The 22225-nt window shown below is 54.6% G+C and overlaps 22 non-coding genes and 1 pseudogene across 22 annotated transcripts; all 23 read right to left on the reverse strand.

Moving 5' to 3' along the window:
* Nucleotides 1-690: 690 nt before the first annotated feature.
* On the reverse strand, nt 691-809 carry LOC126217080 (5S ribosomal RNA). The gene has a single exon (XR_007542317.1). It is a non-coding gene; the product is annotated as a 5S ribosomal RNA (ribosomal RNA).
* Nucleotides 810-1646: 837 nt separating this feature from the next.
* Nucleotides 1647-1765, reverse strand: LOC126217093 (5S ribosomal RNA). Its single transcript, XR_007542328.1, has one exon. It is a non-coding gene; the product is annotated as a 5S ribosomal RNA (ribosomal RNA).
* An 837-nt stretch (nt 1766-2602) lies between these two features.
* On the reverse strand, nt 2603-2721 carry LOC126217102 (5S ribosomal RNA). Its single transcript, XR_007542336.1, has one exon. It is a non-coding gene; the product is annotated as a 5S ribosomal RNA (ribosomal RNA).
* Nucleotides 2722-3558: 837 nt separating this feature from the next.
* Nucleotides 3559-3677, reverse strand: LOC126217104 (5S ribosomal RNA). The gene has a single exon (XR_007542337.1). It is a non-coding gene; the product is annotated as a 5S ribosomal RNA (ribosomal RNA).
* An 837-nt stretch (nt 3678-4514) lies between these two features.
* On the reverse strand, nt 4515-4633 carry LOC126217105 (5S ribosomal RNA). The gene has a single exon (XR_007542338.1). It is a non-coding gene; the product is annotated as a 5S ribosomal RNA (ribosomal RNA).
* An 837-nt stretch (nt 4634-5470) lies between these two features.
* On the reverse strand, nt 5471-5589 carry LOC126217082 (5S ribosomal RNA). The gene has a single exon (XR_007542318.1). It is a non-coding gene; the product is annotated as a 5S ribosomal RNA (ribosomal RNA).
* An 839-nt stretch (nt 5590-6428) lies between these two features.
* On the reverse strand, nt 6429-6547 carry LOC126217083 (5S ribosomal RNA). Its single transcript, XR_007542319.1, has one exon. It is a non-coding gene; the product is annotated as a 5S ribosomal RNA (ribosomal RNA).
* Nucleotides 6548-7384: 837 nt separating this feature from the next.
* On the reverse strand, nt 7385-7503 carry LOC126217084 (5S ribosomal RNA). The gene has a single exon (XR_007542320.1). It is a non-coding gene; the product is annotated as a 5S ribosomal RNA (ribosomal RNA).
* Nucleotides 7504-8340: 837 nt separating this feature from the next.
* On the reverse strand, nt 8341-8459 carry LOC126217085 (5S ribosomal RNA). Its single transcript, XR_007542321.1, has one exon. It is a non-coding gene; the product is annotated as a 5S ribosomal RNA (ribosomal RNA).
* An 838-nt stretch (nt 8460-9297) lies between these two features.
* LOC126217086 (5S ribosomal RNA) lies at nt 9298-9416 on the reverse strand. The gene has a single exon (XR_007542322.1). It is a non-coding gene; the product is annotated as a 5S ribosomal RNA (ribosomal RNA).
* An 839-nt stretch (nt 9417-10255) lies between these two features.
* LOC126217087 (5S ribosomal RNA) lies at nt 10256-10374 on the reverse strand. Its single transcript, XR_007542323.1, has one exon. It is a non-coding gene; the product is annotated as a 5S ribosomal RNA (ribosomal RNA).
* An 837-nt stretch (nt 10375-11211) lies between these two features.
* Nucleotides 11212-11330, reverse strand: LOC126217088 (5S ribosomal RNA). The gene has a single exon (XR_007542324.1). It is a non-coding gene; the product is annotated as a 5S ribosomal RNA (ribosomal RNA).
* An 838-nt stretch (nt 11331-12168) lies between these two features.
* Nucleotides 12169-12287, reverse strand: LOC126217089 (5S ribosomal RNA). The gene has a single exon (XR_007542325.1). It is a non-coding gene; the product is annotated as a 5S ribosomal RNA (ribosomal RNA).
* An 839-nt stretch (nt 12288-13126) lies between these two features.
* LOC126217090 (5S ribosomal RNA) lies at nt 13127-13245 on the reverse strand. Its single transcript, XR_007542326.1, has one exon. It is a non-coding gene; the product is annotated as a 5S ribosomal RNA (ribosomal RNA).
* Nucleotides 13246-14083: 838 nt separating this feature from the next.
* On the reverse strand, nt 14084-14203 carry LOC126217099 (5S ribosomal RNA). The gene has a single exon (XR_007542334.1). It is a non-coding gene; the product is annotated as a 5S ribosomal RNA (ribosomal RNA).
* Nucleotides 14204-15047: 844 nt separating this feature from the next.
* On the reverse strand, nt 15048-15166 carry LOC126217101 (5S ribosomal RNA; annotated as a pseudogene).
* Nucleotides 15167-16007: 841 nt separating this feature from the next.
* Nucleotides 16008-16126, reverse strand: LOC126217091 (5S ribosomal RNA). Its single transcript, XR_007542327.1, has one exon. It is a non-coding gene; the product is annotated as a 5S ribosomal RNA (ribosomal RNA).
* Nucleotides 16127-16970: 844 nt separating this feature from the next.
* On the reverse strand, nt 16971-17089 carry LOC126217094 (5S ribosomal RNA). Its single transcript, XR_007542329.1, has one exon. It is a non-coding gene; the product is annotated as a 5S ribosomal RNA (ribosomal RNA).
* Nucleotides 17090-17930: 841 nt separating this feature from the next.
* LOC126217095 (5S ribosomal RNA) lies at nt 17931-18049 on the reverse strand. Its single transcript, XR_007542330.1, has one exon. It is a non-coding gene; the product is annotated as a 5S ribosomal RNA (ribosomal RNA).
* Nucleotides 18050-18891: 842 nt separating this feature from the next.
* Nucleotides 18892-19010, reverse strand: LOC126217096 (5S ribosomal RNA). The gene has a single exon (XR_007542331.1). It is a non-coding gene; the product is annotated as a 5S ribosomal RNA (ribosomal RNA).
* An 838-nt stretch (nt 19011-19848) lies between these two features.
* On the reverse strand, nt 19849-19968 carry LOC126217098 (5S ribosomal RNA). Its single transcript, XR_007542333.1, has one exon. It is a non-coding gene; the product is annotated as a 5S ribosomal RNA (ribosomal RNA).
* Nucleotides 19969-20807: 839 nt separating this feature from the next.
* LOC126217100 (5S ribosomal RNA) lies at nt 20808-20927 on the reverse strand. Its single transcript, XR_007542335.1, has one exon. It is a non-coding gene; the product is annotated as a 5S ribosomal RNA (ribosomal RNA).
* Nucleotides 20928-21769: 842 nt separating this feature from the next.
* On the reverse strand, nt 21770-21888 carry LOC126217097 (5S ribosomal RNA). The gene has a single exon (XR_007542332.1). It is a non-coding gene; the product is annotated as a 5S ribosomal RNA (ribosomal RNA).
* Between the last annotated feature and the right edge of the window lie 337 nt (nt 21889-22225).

The raw sequence follows: 22225 nt of genomic DNA on the forward strand, positions 1-22225 counted from the left end.
GCGCGCCCTACGTCCCAGCAGAGCGACTGCCGAATTAGCGGGCGCGCCGCCGCGTGTGTAAGACGCACAGCTGCTCGTTGCACCTCCTGTCATTCGCTTGGTGCGTGCAACCTTCGACACTCGCGGAAGGCGCGTCTTGTTCCTGGTGTCCATCGCAGGAGGGCTGGCGCGCGACCGTCCGGCGTATGGCCCGTGCGGTGTCGTGCTGGAGGGCGCCACTGCTGGCGGTGTGAGCTTCCTCGCCTCACACGGGATGTTTGCGTCATTTGCACTGCATTTCCTGTCCCTGTCCCCGTCCCGACTTGTCCCGACTTTGCTCGACTGCCGCTCGCTGACGCTCGGGTCGTGGCCCTTATAACAGCGCAAGCACGAGAAACGTCTGCAGGAGGACACGAGACGATTTAAGAATAAATTTATGATTACGTATCGAATTAAGAATTGTACACCGCTACAGAACAACAGGCGCTGACGCATTTCAGAACATATCTGCCGATTCGTACTGTTTTGTCGTTTTCAAAGACTTCCTGGCGAACTTGGTTAGCACATTCTCCCCTTAAACTGAGATATTTACTGCAATTTCGTACCTTATGGTCATTACAGTAGTTTGAAATTCTTTAGCAAGAATCTTTGTCACAACAGAACGGTGGTATGGAAAGAGGGCGGTATAAAAAAAAAAGGTCAGTGAAGGGGAGCCAACAGCACGCGGTGTTCCCAGGCGGTCACCCATCCAAGTACTAACCGCGCCCGATGTTGCTTAACTTCGGTGAGCGGACGAGAACCGGTGTATACAACATGGCATGGCCGTTGGCGTTCGTTTGCTGTAGGCGCACGGCAGAATTTGCATTCGGCTCTTCTCCCAACACACAAAATCATAGTTCGCGGTCGAAACAGTCGGACGCATTTGACGCAAAGCACTTCCTTCCGCTGCAGCGAGTTCCTCGAGGACGGCGCGGAGCGCGCGCCCTACGTCCCAGCAGAGCGACTGCCGAATTAGCGGGCGCGCCGCCGCGTGTGTAAGACGCACAGCTGCTCGTTGCACCTCCTGTCATTCGCTTGGTGCGTGCAACCTTCGACACTCGCGGAAGGCGCGTCTTGTTCCTGGTGTCCATCGCAGGAGGGCTGGCGCGCGACCGTCCGGCGTATGGCCCGTGCGGTGTCGTGCTGGAGGGCGCCACTGCTGGCGGTGTGAGCTTCCTCGCCTCACACGGGATGTTTGCGTCATTTGCACTGCATTTCCTGTCCCTGTCCCCGTCCCGACTTGTCCCGACTTTGCTCGACTGCCGCTCGCTGACGCTCGGGTCGTGGCCCTTATAACAGCGCAAGCACGAGAAACGTCTGCAGGAGGACACGAGACGATTTAAGAATAAATTTATGATTACGTATCGAATTAAGAATTGTACACCGCTACAGAACAACAGGCGCTGACGCATTTCAGAACATATCTGCCGATTCGTACTGTTTTGTCGTTTTCAAAGACTTCCTGGCGAACTTGGTTAGCACATTCTCCCCTTAAACTGAGATATTTACTGCAATTTCGTACCTTATGGTCATTACAGTAGTTTGAAATTCTTTAGCAAGAATCTTTGTCACAACAGAACGGTGGTATGGAAAGAGGGCGGTATAAAAAAAAAAGGTCAGTGAAGGGGAGCCAACAGCACGCGGTGTTCCCAGGCGGTCACCCATCCAAGTACTAACCGCGCCCGATGTTGCTTAACTTCGGTGAGCGGACGAGAACCGGTGTATACAACATGGCATGGCCGTTGGCGTTCGTTTGCTGTAGGCGCACGGCAGAATTTGCATTCGGCTCTTCTCCCAACACACAAAATCATAGTTCGCGGTCGAAACAGTCGGACGCATTTGACGCAAAGCACTTCCTTCCGCTGCAGCGAGTTCCTCGAGGACGGCGCGGAGCGCGCGCCCTACGTCCCAGCAGAGCGACTGCCGAATTAGCGGGCGCGCCGCCGCGTGTGTAAGACGCACAGCTGCTCGTTGCACCTCCTGTCATTCGCTTGGTGCGTGCAACCTTCGACACTCGCGGAAGGCGCGTCTTGTTCCTGGTGTCCATCGCAGGAGGGCTGGCGCGCGACCGTCCGGCGTATGGCCCGTGCGGTGTCGTGCTGGAGGGCGCCACTGCTGGCGGTGTGAGCTTCCTCGCCTCACACGGGATGTTTGCGTCATTTGCACTGCATTTCCTGTCCCTGTCCCCGTCCCGACTTGTCCCGACTTTGCTCGACTGCCGCTCGCTGACGCTCGGGTCGTGGCCCTTATAACAGCGCAAGCACGAGAAACGTCTGCAGGAGGACACGAGACGATTTAAGAATAAATTTATGATTACGTATCGAATTAAGAATTGTACACCGCTACAGAACAACAGGCGCTGACGCATTTCAGAACATATCTGCCGATTCGTACTGTTTTGTCGTTTTCAAAGACTTCCTGGCGAACTTGGTTAGCACATTCTCCCCTTAAACTGAGATATTTACTGCAATTTCGTACCTTATGGTCATTACAGTAGTTTGAAATTCTTTAGCAAGAATCTTTGTCACAACAGAACGGTGGTATGGAAAGAGGGCGGTATAAAAAAAAAAGGTCAGTGAAGGGGAGCCAACAGCACGCGGTGTTCCCAGGCGGTCACCCATCCAAGTACTAACCGCGCCCGATGTTGCTTAACTTCGGTGAGCGGACGAGAACCGGTGTATACAACATGGCATGGCCGTTGGCGTTCGTTTGCTGTAGGCGCACGGCAGAATTTGCATTCGGCTCTTCTCCCAACACACAAAATCATAGTTCGCGGTCGAAACAGTCGGACGCATTTGACGCAAAGCACTTCCTTCCGCTGCAGCGAGTTCCTCGAGGACGGCGCGGAGCGCGCGCCCTACGTCCCAGCAGAGCGACTGCCGAATTAGCGGGCGCGCCGCCGCGTGTGTAAGACGCACAGCTGCTCGTTGCACCTCCTGTCATTCGCTTGGTGCGTGCAACCTTCGACACTCGCGGAAGGCGCGTCTTGTTCCTGGTGTCCATCGCAGGAGGGCTGGCGCGCGACCGTCCGGCGTATGGCCCGTGCGGTGTCGTGCTGGAGGGCGCCACTGCTGGCGGTGTGAGCTTCCTCGCCTCACACGGGATGTTTGCGTCATTTGCACTGCATTTCCTGTCCCTGTCCCCGTCCCGACTTGTCCCGACTTTGCTCGACTGCCGCTCGCTGACGCTCGGGTCGTGGCCCTTATAACAGCGCAAGCACGAGAAACGTCTGCAGGAGGACACGAGACGATTTAAGAATAAATTTATGATTACGTATCGAATTAAGAATTGTACACCGCTACAGAACAACAGGCGCTGACGCATTTCAGAACATATCTGCCGATTCGTACTGTTTTGTCGTTTTCAAAGACTTCCTGGCGAACTTGGTTAGCACATTCTCCCCTTAAACTGAGATATTTACTGCAATTTCGTACCTTATGGTCATTACAGTAGTTTGAAATTCTTTAGCAAGAATCTTTGTCACAACAGAACGGTGGTATGGAAAGAGGGCGGTATAAAAAAAAAAGGTCAGTGAAGGGGAGCCAACAGCACGCGGTGTTCCCAGGCGGTCACCCATCCAAGTACTAACCGCGCCCGATGTTGCTTAACTTCGGTGAGCGGACGAGAACCGGTGTATACAACATGGCATGGCCGTTGGCGTTCGTTTGCTGTAGGCGCACGGCAGAATTTGCATTCGGCTCTTCTCCCAACACACAAAATCATAGTTCGCGGTCGAAACAGTCGGACGCATTTGACGCAAAGCACTTCCTTCCGCTGCAGCGAGTTCCTCGAGGACGGCGCGGAGCGCGCGCCCTACGTCCCAGCAGAGCGACTGCCGAATTAGCGGGCGCGCCGCCGCGTGTGTAAGACGCACAGCTGCTCGTTGCACCTCCTGTCATTCGCTTGGTGCGTGCAACCTTCGACACTCGCGGAAGGCGCGTCTTGTTCCTGGTGTCCATCGCAGGAGGGCTGGCGCGCGACCGTCCGGCGTATGGCCCGTGCGGTGTCGTGCTGGAGGGCGCCACTGCTGGCGGTGTGAGCTTCCTCGCCTCACACGGGATGTTTGCGTCATTTGCACTGCATTTCCTGTCCCTGTCCCCGTCCCGACTTGTCCCGACTTTGCTCGACTGCCGCTCGCTGACGCTCGGGTCGTGGCCCTTATAACAGCGCAAGCACGAGAAACGTCTGCAGGAGGACACGAGACGATTTAAGAATAAATTTATGATTACGTATCGAATTAAGAATTGTACACCGCTACAGAACAACAGGCGCTGACGCATTTCAGAACATATCTGCCGATTCGTACTGTTTTGTCGTTTTCAAAGACTTCCTGGCGAACTTGGTTAGCACATTCTCCCCTTAAACTGAGATATTTACTGCAATTTCGTACCTTATGGTCATTACAGTAGTTTGAAATTCTTTAGCAAGAATCTTTGTCACAACAGAACGGTGGTATGGAAAGAGGGCGGTATAAAAAAAAAAGGTCAGTGAAGGGGAGCCAACAGCACGCGGTGTTCCCAGGCGGTCACCCATCCAAGTACTAACCGCGCCCGATGTTGCTTAACTTCGGTGAGCGGACGAGAACCGGTGTATACAACATGGCATGGCCGTTGGCGTTCGTTTGCTGTAGGCGCACGGCAGAATTTGCATTCGGCTCTTCTCCCAACACACAAAATCATAGTTCGCGGTCGAAACAGTCGGACGCATTTGACGCAAAGCACTTCCTTCCGCTGCAGCGAGTTCCTCGAGGACGGCGCGGAGCGCGCGCCCTACGTCCCAGCAGAGCGACTGCCGAATTAGCGGGCGCGCCGCCGCGTGTGTAAGACGCACAGCTGCTCGTTGCACCTCCTGTCATTCGCTTGGTGCGTGCAACCTTCGACACTCGCGGAAGGCGCGTCTTGTTCCTGGTGTCCATCGCAGGAGGGCTGGCGCGCGACCGTCCGGCGTATGGCCCGTGCGGTGTCGTGCTGGAGGGCGCCACTGCTGGCGGTGTGAGCTTCCTCGCCTCACACGGGATGTTTGCGTCATTTGCACTGCATTTCCTGTCCCTGTCCCCGTCCCGACTTGTCCCGACTTTGCTCGACTGCCGCTCGCTGACGCTCGGGTCGTGGCCCTTATAACAGCGCAAGCACGAGAAACGTCTGCAGGAGGACACGAGACGATTTAAGAATAAATTTATGATTACGTATCGAATTAAGAATTGTACACCGCTACAGAACAACAGGCGCTGACGCATTTCAGAACATATCTGCCGATTCGTACTGTTTTGTCGTTTTCAAAGACTTCCTGGCGAACTTGTTAGCACATTCTCCCCTTAAACTGAGATATTTACTGCAATTTCGTACCTTATGGTCATTACAGTAGTTTGAAATTCTTTAGCAAGAATCTTTGTCACAACAGAACGGTGGTATGGAAAGAGGGCGGTATAAAAAAAAAAAGGTCAGTGAAGGGGAGCCAACAGCACGCGGTGTTCCCAGGCGGTCACCCATCCAAGTACTAACCGCGCCCGATGTTGCTTAACTTCGGTGAGCGGACGAGAACCGGTGTATACAACATGGCATGGCCGTTGGCGTTCGTTTGCTGTAGGCGCACGGCAGAATTTGCATTCGGCTCTTCTCCCAACACACAAAATCATAGTTCGCGGTCGAAACAGTCGGACGCATTTGACGCAAAGCACTTCCTTCCGCTGCAGCGAGTTCCTCGAGGACGGCGCGGAGCGCGCGCCCTACGTCCCAGCAGAGCGACTGCCGAATTAGCGGGCGCGCCGCCGCGTGTGTAAGACGCACAGCTGCTCGTTGCACCTCCTGTCATTCGCTTGGTGCGTGCAACCTTCGACACTCGCGGAAGGCGCGTCTTGTTCCTGGTGTCCATCGCAGGAGGGCTGGCGCGCGACCGTCCGGCGTATGGCCCGTGCGGTGTCGTGCTGGAGGGCGCCACTGCTGGCGGTGTGAGCTTCCTCGCCTCACACGGGATGTTTGCGTCATTTGCACTGCATTTCCTGTCCCTGTCCCCGTCCCGACTTGTCCCGACTTTGCTCGACTGCCGCTCGCTGACGCTCGGGTCGTGGCCCTTATAACAGCGCAAGCACGAGAAACGTCTGCAGGAGGACACGAGACGATTTAAGAATAAATTTATGATTACGTATCGAATTAAGAATTGTACACCGCTACAGAACAACAGGCGCTGACGCATTTCAGAACATATCTGCCGATTCGTACTGTTTTGTCGTTTTCAAAGACTTCCTGGCGAACTTGGTTAGCACATTCTCCCCTTAAACTGAGATATTTACTGCAATTTCGTACCTTATGGTCATTACAGTAGTTTGAAATTCTTTAGCAAGAATCTTTGTCACAACAGAACGGTGGTATGGAAAGAGGGCGGTATATAAAAAAAAAAGGTCAGTGAAGGGGAGCCAACAGCACGCGGTGTTCCCAGGCGGTCACCCATCCAAGTACTAACCGCGCCCGATGTTGCTTAACTTCGGTGAGCGGACGAGAACCGGTGTATACAACATGGCATGGCCGTTGGCGTTCGTTTGCTGTAGGCGCACGGCAGAATTTGCATTCGGCTCTTCTCCCAACACACAAAATCATAGTTCGCGGTCGAAACAGTCGGACGCATTTGACGCAAAGCACTTCCTTCCGCTGCAGCGAGTTCCTCGAGGACGGCGCGGAGCGCGCGCCCTACGTCCCAGCAGAGCGACTGCCGAATTAGCGGGCGCGCCGCCGCGTGTGTAAGACGCACAGCTGCTCGTTGCACCTCCTGTCATTCGCTTGGTGCGTGCAACCTTCGACACTCGCGGAAGGCGCGTCTTGTTCCTGGTGTCCATCGCAGGAGGGCTGGCGCGCGACCGTCCGGCGTATGGCCCGTGCGGTGTCGTGCTGGAGGGCGCCACTGCTGGCGGTGTGAGCTTCCTCGCCTCACACGGGATGTTTGCGTCATTTGCACTGCATTTCCTGTCCCTGTCCCCGTCCCGACTTGTCCCGACTTTGCTCGACTGCCGCTCGCTGACGCTCGGGTCGTGGCCCTTATAACAGCGCAAGCACGAGAAACGTCTGCAGGAGGACACGAGACGATTTAAGAATAAATTTATGATTACGTATCGAATTAAGAATTGTACACCGCTACAGAACAACAGGCGCTGACGCATTTCAGAACATATCTGCCGATTCGTACTGTTTTGTCGTTTTCAAAGACTTCCTGGCGAACTTGGTTAGCACATTCTCCCCTTAAACTGAGATATTTACTGCAATTTCGTACCTTATGGTCATTACAGTAGTTTGAAATTCTTTAGCAAGAATCTTTGTCACAACAGAACGGTGGTATGGAAAGAGGGCGGTATAAAAAAAAAAGGTCAGTGAAGGGGAGCCAACAGCACGCGGTGTTCCCAGGCGGTCACCCATCCAAGTACTAACCGCGCCCGATGTTGCTTAACTTCGGTGAGCGGACGAGAACCGGTGTATACAACATGGCATGGCCGTTGGCGTTCGTTTGCTGTAGGCGCACGGCAGAATTTGCATTCGGCTCTTCTCCCAACACACAAAATCATAGTTCGCGGTCGAAACAGTCGGACGCATTTGACGCAAAGCACTTCCTTCCGCTGCAGCGAGTTCCTCGAGGACGGCGCGGAGCGCGCGCCCTACGTCCCAGCAGAGCGACTGCCGAATTAGCGGGCGCGCCGCCGCGTGTGTAAGACGCACAGCTGCTCGTTGCACCTCCTGTCATTCGCTTGGTGCGTGCAACCTTCGACACTCGCGGAAGGCGCGTCTTGTTCCTGGTGTCCATCGCAGGAGGGCTGGCGCGCGACCGTCCGGCGTATGGCCCGTGCGGTGTCGTGCTGGAGGGCGCCACTGCTGGCGGTGTGAGCTTCCTCGCCTCACACGGGATGTTTGCGTCATTTGCACTGCATTTCCTGTCCCTGTCCCCGTCCCGACTTGTCCCGACTTTGCTCGACTGCCGCTCGCTGACGCTCGGGTCGTGGCCCTTATAACAGCGCAAGCACGAGAAACGTCTGCAGGAGGACACGAGACGATTTAAGAATAAATTTATGATTACGTATCGAATTAAGAATTGTACACCGCTACAGAACAACAGGCGCTGACGCATTTCAGAACATATCTGCCGATTCGTACTGTTTTGTCGTTTTCAAAGACTTCCTGGCGAACTTGGTTAGCACATTCTCCCCTTAAACTGAGATATTTACTGCAATTTCGTACCTTATGGTCATTACAGTAGTTTGAAATTCTTTAGCAAGAATCTTTGTCACAACAGAACGGTGGTATGGAAAGAGGGCGGTATAAAAAAAAAAGGTCAGTGAAGGGGAGCCAACAGCACGCGGTGTTCCCAGGCGGTCACCCATCCAAGTACTAACCGCGCCCGATGTTGCTTAACTTCGGTGAGCGGACGAGAACCGGTGTATACAACATGGCATGGCCGTTGGCGTTCGTTTGCTGTAGGCGCACGGCAGAATTTGCATTCGGCTCTTCTCCCAACACACAAAATCATAGTTCGCGGTCGAAACAGTCGGACGCATTTGACGCAAAGCACTTCCTTCCGCTGCAGCGAGTTCCTCGAGGACGGCGCGGAGCGCGCGCCCTACGTCCCAGCAGAGCGACTGCCGAATTAGCGGGCGCGCCGCCGCGTGTGTAAGACGCACAGCTGCTCGTTGCACCTCCTGTCATTCGCTTGGTGCGTGCAACCTTCGACACTCGCGGAAGGCGCGTCTTGTTCCTGGTGTCCATCGCAGGAGGGCTGGCGCGCGACCGTCCGGCGTATGGCCCGTGCGGTGTCGTGCTGGAGGGCGCCACTGCTGGCGGTGTGAGCTTCCTCGCCTCACACGGGATGTTTGCGTCATTTGCACTGCATTTCCTGTCCCTGTCCCCGTCCCGACTTGTCCCGACTTTGCTCGACTGCCGCTCGCTGACGCTCGGGTCGTGGCCCTTATAACAGCGCAAGCACGAGAAACGTCTGCAGGAGGACACGAGACGATTTAAGAATAAATTTATGATTACGTATCGAATTAAGAATTGTACACCGCTACAGAACAACAGGCGCTGACGCATTTCAGAACATATCTGCCGATTCGTACTGTTTTGTCGTTTTCAAAGACTTCCTGGCGAACTTGGTTAGCACATTCTCCCCTTAAACTGAGATATTTACTGCAATTTCGTACCTTATGGTCATTACAGTAGTTTGAAATTCTTTAGCAAGAATCTTTGTCACAACAGAACGGTGGTATGGAAAGAGGGCGGTATAAAAAAAAAAAGGTCAGTGAAGGGGAGCCAACAGCACGCGGTGTTCCCAGGCGGTCACCCATCCAAGTACTAACCGCGCCCGATGTTGCTTAACTTCGGTGAGCGGACGAGAACCGGTGTATACAACATGGCATGGCCGTTGGCGTTCGTTTGCTGTAGGCGCACGGCAGAATTTGCATTCGGCTCTTCTCCCAACACACAAAATCATAGTTCGCGGTCGAAACAGTCGGACGCATTTGACGCAAAGCACTTCCTTCCGCTGCAGCGAGTTCCTCGAGGACGGCGCGGAGCGCGCGCGCCCTACGTCCCAGCAGAGCGACTGCCGAATTAGCGGGCGCGCCGCCGCGTGTGTAAGACGCACAGCTGCTCGTTGCACCTCCTGTCATTCGCTTGGTGCGTGCAACCTTCGACACTCGCGGAAGGCGCGTCTTGTTCCTGGTGTCCATCGCAGGAGGGCTGGCGCGCGACCGTCCGGCGTATGGCCCGTGCGGTGTCGTGCTGGAGGGCGCCACTGCTGGCGGTGTGAGCTTCCTCGCCTCACACGGGATGTTTGCGTCATTTGCACTGCATTTCCTGTCCCTGTCCCCGTCCCGACTTGTCCCGACTTTGCTCGACTGCCGCTCGCTGACGCTCGGGTCGTGGCCCTTATAACAGCGCAAGCACGAGAAACGTCTGCAGGAGGACACGAGACGATTTAAGAATAAATTTATGATTACGTATCGAATTAAGAATTGTACACCGCTACAGAACAACAGGCGCTGACGCATTTCAGAACATATCTGCCGATTCGTACTGTTTTGTCGTTTTCAAAGACTTCCTGGCGAACTTGGTTAGCACATTCTCCCCTTAAACTGAGATATTTACTGCAATTTCGTACCTTATGGTCATTACAGTAGTTTGAAATTCTTTAGCAAGAATCTTTGTCACAACAGAACGGTGGTATGGAAAGAGGGCGGTATAAAAAAAAAAGGTCAGTGAAGGGGAGCCAACAGCACGCGGTGTTCCCAGGCGGTCACCCATCCAAGTACTAACCGCGCCCGATGTTGCTTAACTTCGGTGAGCGGACGAGAACCGGTGTATACAACATGGCATGGCCGTTGGCGTTCGTTTGCTGTAGGCGCACGGCAGAATTTGCATTCGGCTCTTCTCCCAACACACAAAATCATAGTTCGCGGTCGAAACAGTCGGACGCATTTGACGCAAAGCACTTCCTTCCGCTGCAGCGAGTTCCTCGAGGACGGCGCGGAGCGCGCGCCCTACGTCCCAGCAGAGCGACTGCCGAATTAGCGGGCGCGCCGCCGCGTGTGTAAGACGCACAGCTGCTCGTTGCACCTCCTGTCATTCGCTTGGTGCGTGCAACCTTCGACACTCGCGGAAGGCGCGTCTTGTTCCTGGTGTCCATCGCAGGAGGGCTGGCGCGCGACCGTCCGGCGTATGGCCCGTGCGGTGTCGTGCTGGAGGGCGCCACTGCTGGCGGTGTGAGCTTCCTCGCCTCACACGGGATGTTTGCGTCATTTGCACTGCATTTCCTGTCCCTGTCCCCGTCCCGACTTGTCCCGACTTTGCTCGACTGCCGCTCGCTGACGCTCGGGTCGTGGCCCTTATAACAGCGCAAGCACGAGAAACGTCTGCAGGAGGACACGAGACGATTTAAGAATAAATTTATGATTACGTATCGAATTAAGAATTGTACACCGCTACAGAACAACAGGCGCTGACGCATTTCAGAACATATCTGCCGATTCGTACTGTTTTGTCGTTTTCAAAGACTTCCTGGCGAACTTGGTTAGCACATTCTCCCCTTAAACTGAGATATTTACTGCAATTTCGTACCTTATGGTCATTACAGTAGTTTGAAATTCTTTAGCAAGAATCTTTGTCACAACAGAACGGTGGTATGGAAAGAGGGCGGTATAAAAAAAAAAGGTCAGTGAAGGGGAGCCAACAGCACGCGGTGTTCCCAGGCGGTCACCCATCCAAGTACTAACCGCGCCCGATGTTGCTTAACTTCGGTGAGCGGACGAGAACCGGTGTATACAACATGGCATGGCCGTTGGCGTTCGTTTGCTGTAGGCGCACGGCAGAATTTGCATTCGGCTCTTCTCCCAACACACAAAATCATAGTTCGCGGTCGAAACAGTCGGACGCATTTGACGCAAAGCACTTCCTTCCGCTGCAGCGAGTTCCTCGAGGACGGCGCGGAGCGCGCGCCCTACGTCCCAGCAGAGCGACTGCCGAATTAGCGGGCGCGCCGCCGCGTGTGTAAGACGCACAGCTGCTCGTTGCACCTCCTGTCATTCGCTTGGTGCGTGCAACCTTCGACACTCGCGGAAGGCGCGTCTTGTTCCTGGTGTCCATCGCAGGAGGGCTGGCGCGCGACCGTCCGGCGTATGGCCCGTGCGGTGTCGTGCTGGAGGGCGCCACTGCTGGCGGTGTGAGCTTCCTCGCCTCACACGGGATGTTTGCGTCATTTGCACTGCATTTCCTGTCCCTGTCCCCGTCCCGACTTGTCCCGACTTTGCTCGACTGCCGCTCGCTGACGCTCGGGTCGTGGCCCTTATAACAGCGCAAGCACGAGAAACGTCTGCAGGAGGACACGAGACGATTTAAGAATAAATTTATGATTACGTATCGAATTAAGAATTGTACACCGCTACAGAACAACAGGCGCTGACGCATTTCAGAACATATCTGCCGATTCGTACTGTTTTGTCGTTTTCAAAGACTTCCTGGCGAACTTGGTTAGCACATTCTCCCCTTAAACTGAGATATTTACTGCAATTTCGTACCTTATGGTCATTACAGTAGTTTGAAATTCTTTAGCAAGAATCTTTGTCACAACAGAACGGTGGTATGGAAAGAGGGCGGTATAAAAAAAAAAAGGTCAGTGAAGGGGAGCCAACAGCACGCGGTGTTCCCAGGCGGTCACCCATCCAAGTACTAACCGCGCCCGATGTTGCTTAACTTCGGTGAGCGGACGAGAACCGGTGTATACAACATGGCATGGCCGTTGGCGTTCGTTTGCTGTAGGCGCACGGCAGAATTTGCATTCGGCTCTTCTCCCAACACACAAAATCATAGTTCGCGGTCGAAACAGTCGGACGCATTTGACGCAAAGCACTTCCTTCCGCTGCAGCGAGTTCCTCGAGGACGGCGCGGAGCGCGCGCCCCTACGTCCCAGCAGAGCGACTGCCGAATTAGCGGGCGCGCCGCCGCGTGTGTAAGACGCACAGCTGCTCGTTGCACCTCCTGTCATTCGCTTGGTGCGTGCAACCTTCGACACTCGCGGAAGGCGCGTCTTGTTCCTGGTGTCCATCGCAGGAGGGCTGGCGCGCGACCGTCCGGCGTATGGCCCGTGCGGTGTCGTGCTGGAGGGCGCCACTGCTGGCGGTGTGAGCTTCCTCGCCTCACACGGGATGTTTGCGTCATTTGCACTGCATTTCCTGTCCCTGTCCCCGTCCCGACTTGTCCCGACTTTGCTCGACTGCCGCTCGCTGACGCTCGGGTCGTGGCCCTTATAACAGCGCAAGCACGAGAAACGTCTGCAGGAGGACACGAGACGATTTAAGAATAAATTTATGATTACGTATCGAATTAAGAATTGTACACCGCTACAGAACAACAGGCGCTGACGCATTTCAGAACATATCTGCCGATTCGTACTGTTTTGTCGTTTTCAAAGACTTCCTGGCGAACTTGGTTAGCACATTCTCCCCTTAAACTGAGATATTTACTGCAATTTCGTACCTTATGGTCATTACAGTAGTTTGAAATTCTTTAGCAAGAATCTTTGTCACAACAGAACGGTGGTATGGAAAGAGGGCGGTATAAAAAAAAAAAGGTCAGTGAAGGGGAGCCAACAGCACGCGGTGTTCCCAGGCGGTCACCCATCCAAGTACTAACCGCGCCCGATGTTGCTTAACTTCGGTGAGCGGACGAGAACCGGTGTATACAACATGGCATGGCCGTTGGCGTTCGTTTGCTGTAGGCGCACGGCAGAATTTGCATTCGGCTCTTCTCCCAACACACAAAATCATAGTTCGCGGTCGAAACAGTCGGACGCATTTGACGCAAAGCACTTCCTTCCGCTGCAGCGAGTTCCTCGAGGACGGCGCGGAGCGCGCGCCCTACGTCCCAGCAGAGCGACTGCCGAATTAGCGGGCGCGCCGCCGCGTGTGTAAGACGCACAGCTGCTCGTTGCACCTCCTGTCATTCGCTTGGTGCGTGCAACCTTCGACACTCGCGGAAGGCGCGTCTTGTTCCTGGTGTCCATCGCAGGAGGGCTGGCGCGCGACCGTCCGGCGTATGGCCCGTGCGGTGTCGTGCTGGAGGGCGCCACTGCTGGCGGTGTGAGCTTCCTCGCCTCACACGGGATGTTTGCGTCATTTGCACTGCATTTCCTGTCCCTGTCCCCGTCCCGACTTGTCCCGACTTTGCTCGACTGCCGCTCGCTGACGCTCGGGTCGTGGCCCTTATAACAGCGCAAGCACGAGAAACGTCTGCAGGAGGACACGAGACGATTTAAGAATAAATTTATGATTACGTATCGAATTAAGAATTGTACACCGCTACAGAACAACAGGCGCTGACGCATTTCAGAACATATCTGCCGATTCGTACTGTTTTGTCGTTTTCAAAGACTTCCTGGCGAACTTGGTTAGCACATTCTCCCCTTAAACTGAGATATTTACTGCAATTTCGTACCTTATGGTCATTACAGTAGTTTGAAATTCTTTAGCAAGAATCTTTGTCACAACAGAACGGTGGTATGGAAAGAGGGCGGTATAAAAAAAAAAAGGTCAGTGAAGGGGAGCCAACAGCACGCGGTGTTCCCCAGGCGGTCACCCATCCAAGTACTAACCGCGCCCGATGTTGCTTAACTTCGGTGAGCGGACGAGAACCGGTGTATACAACATGGCATGGCCGTTGGCGTTCGTTTTGCTGTAGGCGCACGGCAGAATTTGCATTCGGCTCTTCTCCCAACACACAAAATCATAGTTCGCGGTCGAAACAGTCGGACGCATTTGACGCAAAGCACTTCCTTCCGCTGCAGCGAGTTCCTCGAGGACGGCGCGGAGCGCGGCGCCCTACGTCCCAGCAGAGCGACTGCCGAATTAGCGGGCGCGCCGCCGCGTGTGTAAGACGCACAGCTGCTCGTTGCACCTCCTGTCATTCGCTTGGTGCGTGCAACCTTCCGGACACTCGCGGAAGGCGCGTCTTGTTCCTGGTGTCCATCGCAGGAGGGCTGGCGCGCGACCGTCCGGCGTATGGCCCGTGCGGTGTCGTGCTGGAGGGCGCCACTGCTGGCGGGTGTGAGCTTCCTCGCCTCACACGGGATGTTTGCGTCATTTGCACTGCATTTCCTGTCCCTGTCCCCGTCCCGACTTGTCCCGACTTTGCTCGACTGCCGCTCGCTGACGCTCGGGTCGTGGCCCTTATAACAGCGCAAGCACGAGAAACGTCTGCAGGAGGACACGAGACGATTTAAGAATAAATTTATGATTACGTATCGAATTAAGAATTGTACACCGCTACAGAACAACAGGCGCTGACGGCATTTCAGAACATATCTGCCGATTCGTACTGTTTTGTCGTTTTCAAAGACTTCCTGGCGAACTTGGTTAGCACATTCTCCCCTTAAACTGAGATATTTACTGCAATTTCGTACCTTATGGTCATTACAGTAGTTTGAAATTCTTTAGCAAGAATCTTTGTCACAACAGAACGGTGGTATGGAAAGAGGGCGGTATAAAAAAAAAAAGGTCAGTGAAGGGGAGCCAACAGCACGCGGTGTTCCAGGCGGTCACCCATCCAAGTACTAACCGCGCCCGATGTTGCTTAACTTCGGTGGAGCGGACGAGAACCGGTGTATACAACATGGCATGGCCGTTGGCGTTCGTTTGCTGTAGGCGCACGGCAGAATTTGCATTCGGCTCTTCTCCCAACACACAAAATCATAGTTCGCGGTCGAAACAGTCGGGACGCATTTGACGCAAAGCACTTCCTTCCGCTGCAGCGAGTTCCTCGAGGACGGCGCGGAGCGCGCGCCCTACGTCCCAGCAGAGAGCGACTGCCGAATTAGCGGGCGCGCCGCCGCGTGTGTAAGACGCACAGCTGCTCGTTGCACCTCCTGTCATTCGCTTGGTGCGTGCAACCTTCGACACTCGCGGAAGGCGCGTCTTGTTCCTGGTGTCCATCGCAGGAGGGCTGGCGCGCGACCGTCCGGCGTATGGCCCGTGCGGTGTCGTGCTGGAGGGCGCCACTGCTGGCGGTGTGAGCTTCCTCGCCTCACACGGGATGTTTGCGTCATTTGCACTGCATTTCCTGTCCCTGTCCCCGTCCCGACTTGTCCCGACTTTGCTCGACTGCCGCTCGCTGACGCTCGGGTCGTGGCCCTTATAACAGCGCAAGCACGAGAAACGTCTGCAGGAGGACACGAGACGATTTAAGAATAAATTTATGATTACGTATCGAATTAAGAATTGTACACCGCTACAGAACAACAGGCGCTGACGCATTTCAGAACATATCTGCCGATTCGTACTGTTTTGTCGTTTTCAAAGACTTCCTGGCGAACTTGGTTAGCACATTCTCCCCTTAAACTGAGATATTTACTGCAATTTCGTACCTTATGGTCATTACAGTAGTTTGAAATTCTTTAGCAAGAATCTTTGTCACAACAGAACGGTGGTATGGAAAGAGGGCGGTATAAAAAAAAAAAGGTCAGTGAAGGGGAGCCAACAGCACGCGGTGTTCCCAGGCGGTCACCCATCCAAGTACTAACCGCGCCCGATGTTGCTTAACTTCGGTGAGCGGACGAGAACCGGTGTATACAACATGGCATGGCCGTTGGCGTTCGTTTGCTGTAGGCGCACGGCAGAATTTGCATTCGGCTCTTCTCCCAACACACAAAATCATAGTTCGCGGTCGAAACAGTCGGACGCATTTGACGCAAAGCACTTCCTTCCGCTGCAGCGAGTTCCTCGAGGACGGCGCGGAGCGCGCGCCCTACGTCCCAGCAGAGCGACTGCCGAATTAGCGGGCGCGCCGCCGCGGTGTGTAAGACGCACAGCTGCTCGTTGCACCTCCTGTCATTCGCTTGGTGCGTGCAACCTTCGACACTCGCGGAAGGCGCGTCTTGTTCCTGGTGGTCCCATCGCAGGAGGGCTGGCGGCGCGACCGTCCGGCGTATGGCCCGTGCGGTGTCGTGCTGGAGGGCGCCACTGCTGGCGGTGTGAGCTTCCTCGCCTCACACGGGATGTTTGCGTCATTTGCACTGCATTTCCTGTCCCTTGTCCCCGTCCCGACTTGTCCCCGACTTTGCTCGACTGCCGCTCGCTGACGCTCGGGTCGTGGCCCTTATAACAGCGCAAGCACGAGAAACGTCTGCAGGGAGGACACGAGACGATTTAAGAATAAATTTATGATTACGTATCGAATTAAGAATTGTACACCGCTACAGAACAACAGGCGCTGACGCATTTCAGAACATATCTGCCGATTCGTACTGTTTTGTCGTTTTCAAAGACTTCCTGGCGAACTTGGTTAGCACATTCTCCCCTTAAACTGAGATATTTACTGCAATTTCGTACCTTATGGTCATTACAGTAGTTTGAAATTCTTTAGCAAGAATCTTTGTCACAACAGAACGGTGGTATGGAAAGAGGGCGGTATAAAAAAAAAAGGTCAGTGAAGGGGAGCCAACAGCACGCGGTGTTCCCAGGCGGTCACCCATCCAAGTACTAACCGCGCCCGATGTTGCTTAACTTCGGTGAGCGGACGAGAACCGGTGTATACAACATGGCATGGCCGTTGGCGTTCGTTTGCTGTAGGCGCACGGCAGAATTTGCATTCGGCTCTTCTCCCAACACACAAAATCATAGTTCGCGGTCGAAACAGTCGGACGCATTTGACGCAAAGCACTTCCTTCCGCTGCAGCGAGTTCCTCGAGGACGGCGCGGAGCGCGCGCCCTACGTCCCAGCAGAGCGACTGCCGAATTAGCGGGGCGCGCCGCCGCGTGTGTAAGACGCACAGCTGCTCGTTGCACCTCCTGTCATTCGCTTGGTGCGTGCAACCTTCGACACTCGCGGAAGGCGCGTCTTGTTCCTGGTGTCCATCGCAGGAGGGCTGGCGCGCGACCGTCCGGCGTATGGCCCGTGCGGTGTCGTGCTGGAGGGCGCCACTGCTGGCGGTGTGAGCTTCCTCGCCTCACAACGGGATGTTTGCGTCATTTGCACTGCATTTCCTGTCCCTGTCCCCGTCCCGACTTGTCCCGACTTTGCTCGACTGCCGCTCGCTGACGCTCGGGTCGTGGCCCTTATAACAGCGCAAGCACGAGAAACGTCTGCAGGAGGACACGAGACGATTTAAGAATAAATTTATGATTACGTATCGAATTAAGAATTGTACACCGCTACAGAACAACAGGCGCTGACGCATTTCAGAACATATCTGCCGATTCGTACTGTTTTGTCGTTTTCAAAGACTTCCTGGCGAACTTGGTTAGCACATTCTCCCCTTAAACTGAGATATTTACTGCAATTTCGTACCTTATGGTCATTACAGTAGTTTTGAAATTCTTTAGCAAGAATCTTTGTCACAACAGAACGGTGGTATGGAAAGAGGGCGGGTATAAAAAAAAAAGGTCAGTGAAGGGGAGCCAACAGCACGCGGTGTTCCCAGGCGGTCACCCATCCAAGTACTAACCGCGCCCGATGTTGCTTAACTTCGGTGAGCGGACGAGAACCGGTGTATACAACATGGCATGGCCGTTGGCGTTCGTTTGCTGTAGGCGCACGGCAGAATTTGCATTCGGCTCTTCTCCCAACACACAAAATCATAGTTCGCGGTCGAAACAGTCGGACGCATTTGACGCAAAGCACTTCCTTCCGCTGCAGCGAGTTCCTCGAGGACGGCGCGGAGCGCCGCGCCCTACGTCCCAGCAGAGCGACTGCCGAATTAGCGGGCGCGCCGCCGCGTGTGTAAGACGCACAGCTGCTCGTTGCACCTCCTGTCATTCGCTTGGTGCGTGCAACCTTCGACACTCGCGGAAGGCGCGTCTTGTTCCTGGTGTCCCATCGCAGGAGGGCTGGCGCGCGACCGTCCGGCGTATGGCCCGTGCGGGTGTCGTGCTGGAGGGCGCCACTGCTGGCGGTGTGAGCTTCCTCGCCTCACACGGGATGTTTGCGTCATTTGCACTGCATTTCCTGTCCCTGTCCCCGTCCCGACTTGTCCCGACTTTGCTCGACTGCCGCTCGCTGACGCTCGGGTCGTGGCCCTTATAACAGGCGCAAGCACGAGAAAACGTCTGCAGGAGGACACGAGACGATTTAAGAATAAATTTATGATTACGTATCGAATTAAGAATTGTACACCGCTACAGAACAACAGGCGCTGACGCATTTCAGAACATATCTGCCGATTCGTACTGTTTTGTCGTTTTCAAAGACTTCCTGGCGAACTTGGTTAGCACATTCTCCCCTTAAACTGAGATATTTACTGCAATTTCGTACCTTATGGTCATTACAGTAGTTTGAAATTCTTTAGCAAGAATCTTTGTCACAACAGAACGGTGGTATGGAAAGAGGGCGGTATAAAAAAAAAAAGGTCAGTGAAGGGAGCCAACAGCACGCGGTGTTCCCAGGCGGTCACCCATCCAAGTACTAACCGCGCCCGATGTTGCTTAACTTCGGTGAGCGGACGAGAACCGGTGTATACAACATGGCATGGCCGTTGGCGTTCGTTTGCTGTAGGCGCACGGCAGAATTTGCATTCGGCTCTTCCCCAACACACAAAATCATAGTTCGCGGTCGAAACAGTCGGACGCATTTGACGCAAAGCACTTCCTTCCGCTGCAGCGAGTTCCTCGAGGACGGCGCGGAGCGCGCGCCCTACGTCCCAGCAGAGCGACTGCCGAATTAGCGGGCGCGCCGCCGCGTGTGTAAGACGCACAGCTGCTCGTTGCACCTCCTGTCATTCGCTTGGTGCGTGCAAACCTTCGACACTCGCGGAAGGCGCGTCTTGTTCCTGGTGTCCATCGCAGGAGGGCTGGCGCGCGACCGTCCGGCGTATGGCCCGTGCGGTGTCGTGCTGGAGGGCGCCACTGCTGGCGGTGTGAGCTTCCTCGCCTCACACGGGATGTTTGCGTCATTTGCACTGCATTTCCTGTCCCTGTCCCCGTCCCGACTTGTCCCGACTTTGCTCGACTGCCGCTCGCTGACGCTCGGGTCGTGGCCCTTATAACAGCGCAAGCACGAGAAACGTCTGCAGGAGGACACGAGACGATTTAAGAATAAATTTATGATTACGTATCGAATTAAGAATTGTACACCGCTACAGAACAACAGGCGCTGACGCATTTCAGAACATATCTGCCGATTCGTACTGTTTTGTCGTTTTCAAAGACTTCCTGGCGAACTTGGTTAGCACATTCTCCCCTTAAACTGAGATATTTACTGCAATTTCGTACCTTATGGTTCATTACAGTAGTTTGAAATTCTTTAGCAAGAATCTTTGTCACAACAGAACGGTGGTATGGAAAGAGGGCGGTATAAAAAAAAAAGGTAAGTGAAGGGGAGCCAACAGCACGCGGTGTTCCCAGGCGGTCACCCATCCAAGTACTAACCGCGCCCGATGTTGCTTAACTTCGGTGAGCGGACGAGAAACCGGTGTATACAACATGGCATGGCCGTTGGCGTTCGTTTGCTGTAGGCGCACGGCAGAATTTGCATTCGGCTCTTCTCCCAACACACAAAATCATAGTTCGCGGTCGAAACAGTCGGACGCATTTGACGCAAAGCACTTCCTTCCGCTGCAGCGAGTTCCTCGAGGACGGCGCGGAGCGCGCGCCCTACGTCCCCAGCAGAGCGACTGCCGAATTAGCGGCGCGCCGCCGCGGTGTGTAAGACGCACAGCTGCTCGTTGCACCTCCTGTCATTCGCTTGGTGCGTGCAACCTTCGACACTCGCGGAAGGCGCGTCTTGTTCCTGGTGTCCATCGCAGGAGGGCTGGCGCGCGACCGTCCGGCGTATGGGCCCGTGCGGTGTCGTGCTGGAGGGCGCCACTGCTGGCGGTGTGAGCTTCCTCGCCTCACACGGGATGTTTGCGTCATTTGCACTGCATTTCCTGTCCCTGTCCCCGTCCCGACTTGTCCCGACTTTGCTCGACTGCCGCTCGCTGACGCTCGGGTCGTGGCCCTTATAACAGCGCAAGCACGAGAAACGTCTGCAGGAGGACACGAGACGATTTAAGAATAAATTTATGATTACGTATCGAATTAAGAATTGTACACCGCTACAGAACAACAGGCGCTGACGCATTTCAGAACATATCTGCCGATTCGTACTGTTTTGTCGTTTTCAAAGACTTCCTGGCGAACTTGGTTAGCACATTCTCCCCTTAAACTGAGATATTTACTGCAATTTCGTACCTTATGGTCATTACAGTAGTTTGAAATTCTTTAGCAAGAATCTTTGTCACAACAGAACGGTGGTATGGAAAGAGGGCGGTATAAAAAAAAAAGGTCAGTGAAGGGGAGCCAACAGCACGCGGTGTTCCCAGGCGGTCACCCATCCAAGTACTAACCGCGCCCGATGTTTGCTTAACTTCGGTGAGCGGACGAGAACCGGTGTATACAACATGGCATGGCCGTTGGCGTTCGTTTGCTGTAGGCGCACGGCAGAATTTGCATTCGGCTCTTCTCCCAACACACAAAATCATAGTTCGCGGTCGAAACAGTCGGACGCATTTGACGCAAAGCACTTCCTTCCGCTGCAGCGAGTTCCTCGAGGACGGCGCGGAGCGCGCGCCCTACGTCCCAGCAGAGCGACTGCCGAATTAGCGGGGCGCGCCGCCGCGTGTGTAAGACGCACAGCTGCTCGTTGCACCTCCTGTCATTCGCTTGGTGCGTGCAACCTTCGACACTCGCGGAAGGCGCGTCTTGTTCCTGGTGTCCATCGCAGGAGGGCTGGCGCGCGACCGTCCGGCGTATGGCCCGTGCGGTGTCGTGCTGGAGGGGCGCCACTGCTGGGCGGTGTGAGCTTCCTCGCCTCACACGGGATGTTTGCGTCATTTGCACTGCATTTTCCTGTCCCTGTCCCCGTCCCGACTTGTCCCGACTTTGCTCGACTGCCGCTCGCTGACGCTCGGGTCGTGGCCCTTATAACAGCGCAAGCACGAGAAACGTCTGCAGGAGGACACGAGACGATTTAAGAATAAATTTATGATTACGTATCGAATTAAGAATTGTACACCGCTACAGAACAACAGGCGCTGACGCCATTTCAGAACATATCTGCCGATTCGTACTGTTTTGTCGTTTTCAAAGACTTCCTGGCGAACTTGGTTAGCACATTCTCCCCTTAAACTGAGATATTTACTGCAATTTCGTACCTTATGGTCATTACAGTAGTTTGAAATTCTTTAGCAAGAATCTTTGTCACAACAGAACGGTGGTATGGAAAGAGGGCGGTATAAAAAAAAAAGGTCAGTGAAGGGGAGCCAACAGCACGCGGTGTTCCCAGGCGGTCACCCATCCAAGTACTAACCGCGCCCGATGTTGCTTAACTTCGGTGAGCGGACGAGAACCGGTGTATACAACATGGCATGGCCGTTGGCGTTTCGTTTGCTGTAGGCGCACGGCAGAATTTTGCATTCGGCTCTTCTCCCAACACACAAAATCATAGTTCGCGGTCGAAACAGTCGGACGCATTTGACGCAAAGCACTTCCTTCCGCTGCAGCGAGTTCCTCGAGGACGGCGCGGGAGCGCGCGCCCTACGTCCCAGCAGAGCGACTGCCGAATTAGCGGGGCGCGCCGCCGCGTGTGTAAGACGCACAGCTGCTCGTTGCACCTCCTGTCATTCGCTTGGTGCGTGCAACCTTCGACACTCGCGGAAGGCGCGTCTTGTTCCTGGTGTCCATCGCAGGAGGGCTGGCGCGCGACCGTCCGGCGTA

This window comes from Schistocerca nitens, unplaced genomic scaffold (genome assembly GCF_023898315.1).
Source record: "Schistocerca nitens isolate TAMUIC-IGC-003100 unplaced genomic scaffold, iqSchNite1.1 HiC_scaffold_56, whole genome shotgun sequence".
NCBI lineage: Eukaryota > Metazoa > Arthropoda > Insecta > Orthoptera > Acrididae > Schistocerca > Schistocerca nitens.